Consider the following 6,000-nt stretch of genomic DNA (forward strand, 5'->3'; position numbering starts at 1 on the left):
GAATTCAAATGAACTGCTATATTTAGTACCTGTTTGTGATTCTCACTGGTGTGAATAAAAATATGTTTGTTTTAAACACTCATTTAACTATGAATAACTAGTTACAGGTCTCACATTCGTGCCATTTCTCATTGTAATGGGTAAGAATTTTATTTTTAATGCAGATGATTTACAAATATTGCATTCATATAGATTGTTTCCAGTGTATGTAGACATGTTTATTTAAATGATGCAGGCATGCAACTGATCCATCACATATAACTTGTTCATGTGGTGTCTGTTTAGTATGATTAAGATGTGTGTTTTTATGTGATTTTTGAGTATAACAGATAGCAGGTCCCAGCATGCCACCAGGTACGCTCTACAAGGTTCGACATGCATTACTACAGGAATGGGCGCTACTGCCACAACAAGCGATCAACGATACTATTGCCAGCTTGTCTCTCTGTTGTTAAGCATGCATTTCAGCTAGAGGATATCATACTCATAATTAGCACGATATTTATATTACACATTCTTTCAAGCCATTTGATCTTTCACGATGCGATGGTCGTAATACATTTGCTTTTCAATGTCTTTGCTTTATTGTTTTCTATGTTGTGCCACATGAACGAGGTTCGACATGTTTTCTATGTAGTGCCACATGAACCTCTTGGATCAGTTTCATTTATATATCCAATTAAATAATATTTGTTTTAGTCTGTGTTTTATGCTGATTTTTTGAGCAGGAGTATTATATTAATATGCCTTCAGTTGTGCTTTTTAATGTGCTGTGTGTGTATCAGTTTCCTTTTCTCTTTACAAATAGTATACATTGCATAATTTTCCTTTCTGAATTTTCGAGTGGTAAAATTTGTAAGAGAAGAGGGGAAATATGTTAGTATACAGGTTATTTCAGGTTGAATTATAAATGTATATAAATTGTGAGCAGTGCCAAATTTGTTGCCAAATGTACGGCACCAAAAATGCTGGAGCTAGTTCTAAAAAACAATACCTGTAACTTGCACTTTTAATTACTACCTGATTTCCTGTTTCTAGTATTTCAGGACTCCACATAAGTGTGTTGCACTGATCCATATGATAATCATATTTACTTAAGCAATTCCTGATAATTATGTCTTAAAAATTATTTGTAATGGCTGTTTTGGACTTTCATTGTTATATATATTTTTTCTTTCTAGGATTTTTATATGTCCTCATTGCAGTTTAATTGTCTAACTTGCCTTACTTTTTAATCATTTGCTTTGCATACATTCATGGGTCTAATTTTGTAAAAATGGTATATATGTTAAGTGTTTATTTTTACAAGTCTAAAATATGTAACATGTACAGTTGAACTATTTGTGTTATTTCTCATATATAATGGTCACAAAAGCATAAAACGCATGAACATTTTCATTTGAATTAAATTTTAATATTTGTAGAACAAAAAATAAAGATTTTTACCATTATATTTAGCACATTTTTCTATTGATCATCTAAAAGGTTTACAAAAGATGAAAAAAAGAGACCGTGAATGCTTTTGAACTAAAACTGTGCATAATTTAAGGTTACATGAACTACAGAATGAGGTTTTTGGATCTAAGTTATGATTTATTATCCCTTTCGCAGCTAAATTTCATGAGAACCATTTCATACAAACAAATTTTGATGTTTTGTGGGAGAAAACTTTATTATCAAACAGGAAGTAAACAATGGTTTCACCATATTGGGCTAAGGTATGAGGAAGCTCTCTGGCAGCCTGTTTTGGGATTAGTTCTTCTTAGAATGTCTGCTAATTTGGCAAAATATGAGAATCATCAAATGTCATTTATTCGAAAATGTCATTGCATTGTTCAGTGTGATGGGTTAAAACAACGTCTCTTTGAAGAATGTGATTGACTTATCTGAACCTGACTGATCTTATCTCTAATAAATAATTATTATGTATTAGCCTGCAGTGTGAAAATTAGCATTTATATTTCATTATTTCTGTTAATTGGAAACAATTATTTCCAAGATATACTATACATTAAAAGAAATCTAATACGTTCTTAATATAAATGCTTTTAATACATAAAATATATACAGCTACTTCTTGCTTCACATGCTTAGTTTAAAAACATGTAAATATTAATGCATAGTTGAGAAAAATAGGCATTATTTAAAAGCATGTAAATCGCTATTTTGTAGATTCAAAAAAGAGAACAGTCATAAATTATTAAAACATTTCAGTTTAAAAAAAAATAATAATAATCAAAAGATCGAGTAACTTCATGTTTTATTTTTTACATGTTAACATAAATGTGTCTATGCATTGCAAATTGAGCATGAATGTATGAATGACAGTAAATTTTATTACTCACATGCACACACAGAATTAAATATGAACTCATTAAATAAAGATCATGCTTTTTCACATTTTTCATAAATTAAATATAAGTGATATAGTGTACTATGCATCTTCACATAGATTAATTAATATAAAGATTACAGAAATTATTTGAAATCACACTAATCTCTATTGACTTCTTGATTTCTTAAACTAATTAAATTAGTCAGTTTTTGTGAAAATGAATATTCTTCATATTGTGATTAAATTTAGGCGGGAAAATTTTAAAAGTTTGTCTAGAGAATATAGTATACATTTTGCTGGAAAACCAGCAATTTGCATAAAAATGTATACTAGATTCTCCTGGGAATTCAAATTTAAGCTGTGCAGTAGAGGAGCCATAAGGGTATTTTTCGATGAGACAAATGTCAGTTTCTATTACAAAAGCTTTTGCATAATTTTATATACACAAAGATTAATATTCTGTTTTTAACTTGCTTGTGAAATTTTTCTTATGCTCACCAATTTTTTTATTAGGCACTGTTAAAGCTGTTAGAGAGAGTGCCATCGGTGTAGCCATTCTGGAAGATTTTGAAGAGTAGGTTGGACTTGAATATTTAATTTGCAATGCTGTTAAAGTTAGCAGTTTCTTGTGTATGGCGCTCTAACTCTGATGGAATGCAAAAATAAAAGGGGGGGGGAACGTTTTTAGAATACACTGGTATTAGAGCAAAACAGTTTCATTTCCTTGCAAATCATCACTTTGTAAAAGAAAAGTGGATTCTGGAAATTCACAGTGAATCCCATACGAAAATTGCGCAGTTGCATCACTTAAGGGTTCTCATAAAACTGATTCCCTGAAGACTGGTTATGCCAGTGTTTGGCATAACCATCTTCAGGGAATCAGTCTTCAGAAATCTTCTACTAAGATGGTTATGATAACAAGAAAGTAGCGCCAGTTCATAAAATAAAATAATAATTCTTGTGAATAAAATTAAAAATTAATTCAAAAAGCGTTTAAAATGTTAATTTTTGAGTGTTTCTTTATTTTTTGTTCGCAAAAGTGTCTCGACTGAAAAATGTGAAAATATTAGAAAAACATAATAACTGACCATTTGAAACAAATTAAAAAGAATATAGACAAGGACACCTGCAATACATATGTGGCCGCAAAATATATTTTTCAGATGTAGACATTATTCGAAATTGCAATTAGAAATTCTACATCTGATAAGTAAATGCAGTTGGAGCACCTGATAAAAAGTATTTGCTTACTGTATAAGAATATACATATTTCTGATATTCGTATTACTGAAATATAAGATGGCTAAAAATTTTAATCGAAATCTACTACCATTAGTGTATTTATGTTTACTGCACAATAACATGTTCTATATGCAGTCCGTCATGGATAAATAGATATTCCATGCGTTCTTGCGATTGCTGACAACATACGGTAACACTATTCATCGATTATATCCCTAGTTATTGACGAAGTGTTCTCACCAAGCTCTTTTACACTTCGCCGGAGGGCGTTAGAACCCTTTCTAATATTCTCCACAAGAAGCGGCCAAAAATAAAATACTTTAACTTTCCATGCACTATTGCTTATTCCGAAACTGGTTTCGCATCCATTGCAACCATCTTATTTAAGAAGACTCAAAATACGTTTTACCTGGATGTTATAAGGATTGTATTTTTAAGACTTTGATGCAGGACTTTCTTTTGCTTTTATCAGAGCAAATGATGTATAATTAGCGTTACACGTAGTAGTGATATTTAAATTAATAATAAAAAAATTGAAGCATTTTGATAGTAAAAATGCTAAAATTTCTCATTTTATTCTATGACACTTAAATATACAAGAAATAATTCATCTATAAATTAAAATTTTAGTTAAAAAACAATGGAAAAGGATTGTTTAATTCCTGCAGGGCAATTTATTGCAATTGAGTCACTTGCCCATGTATCACAGAAATTGTAATGGAATGGAAATAATGCAAATATATAGCAATACTGTCAAAGTCTCGATTAAAGCAGCATCTTTCATACTTTTATCGAAATTAGCAAATCGATTACTTTTTCTCAATAAAAAATGTTCTAACATCTACTATTTCAGGCACGGAGCCAGGGGTGGGGTGCCCGAGCACCCTCCCACGTCACCACTACCTATATTAAAAAGAGCGCTAATTAATTTTCAATAGATAAGACTTAGGTTTTTAAAATATTGCTTTCCAGCTTCCCAAAATATTCATGTGATTAACAAAAAATGAGCGGAAAGTCTACGATTTTCCATTTAGAAATACGATCAGGAAAAATAATCTTTCCTCAGCTAATAAGTGGCGAGAAAATACTTCGAAGGTTAAAGGACACTTTCAAGTCGTAAAGCTTTTGTTCTACAGGTTGTTTATAAAGTCCCGGACCCATTTTTATGTTTAATAGCTCATAAAATAATGAAGATATAAACAAACTTATGGCATTTATGGTTGGAATAACTTATATATTTTCATTTTCAGGTTTAAATATATTTACAGGGTTCGTACGGTCCTTAAAAGTCCTTAATTTTGGCCAAAATGAATAAACGGTCCTTAATTTTGCTCATTTGACATTTCTTATCATTTCTAATGATTGCCATTCTATGTGTGAATTGCGATTTCTCATGAATATGGAATTAAAATTGCACGGCTCTTAACCAATCTGTTGGCGGATTTGTGTTGCAAACGATAAAAAAAACAATTAGCTACCCGAACGAAAGTATCGGTGTCTGATTGGCTATTCACCCAATCTTTCGAAACAGGTGTTATCCATAAATTTAGGCAGATTGTGACGAAAGCGTGAAGCCGGAAGTTCTTTATGAGGCGAAAGTGATGATAAAGGTGCTCGAGAAAAAAAAAAAAAAAAAAGGGGAGGGGATTCTGAAAATATTTGCCAAAATTAGAGCAATCCCAACCTGGAAGGCCACAACCCTTCCGACGCCAATAGGAACGAGATGCCTGGAAAGTGCATTTTCAATAAACTGTGGCTTCATCAAGCTGACTACAAAGACTGGATATTGATGGATGACAATCCTTATAAAGCTAAATGTGGTCTTTGTCTGAAACAAATTGAAATTTCTATAATGGGAGAGTCAGCGATGAAAATTCACATGAAAATGGAAGTTTCGTTTTATCATTTCAATTTGTTTTTACACGGTTTTGCTTAGCTTAATTTCTGTTTTTGTTTCAATTAAGCCATAAATTAATTTTTTATCACCTTCTACAGAGTTCATTCTCTTTTGCACATACTATATGTATGGGATATCGGGATTATGAGTTTATTTCTGCAGAGGGTCTGTTATCGATTTCGCGGGAAATCTGATGGCTCCATTTCGATTTTAGGTTGCCAAGGGCAAATTCGGTGACGCTAGCCGAGAAAAAGTGAAGTTCGGAAATACGTTTTGAAGCTTCAATAGACAATTAAGTATTTGGTTTAATCCTATGCTGTTGATAGTAATGCATTATTTTTGCTAATGGCGATACAATTATTAGTTGAAAACAACTAATTAAAAAAATTTTAAAGCTGAAAACAACTAACTAATTAAAAAATTTTTAATATTTTTAAAGCTGAAAACAACTAATTGAAACTAATTTTTCTGAATTAACTAGACGCAAAATTAACTTTCATGAATTACTAAAGTTATTGCGTAGAAG

The sequence above is a fragment of the Stegodyphus dumicola genome, chromosome 11 (assembly GCF_044657685.1).
Source record: "Stegodyphus dumicola isolate Sdum_Otavi_A_Nest chromosome 11, ASM4465768v1".
Taxonomy (NCBI): domain Eukaryota; kingdom Metazoa; phylum Arthropoda; class Arachnida; order Araneae; family Eresidae; genus Stegodyphus; species Stegodyphus dumicola.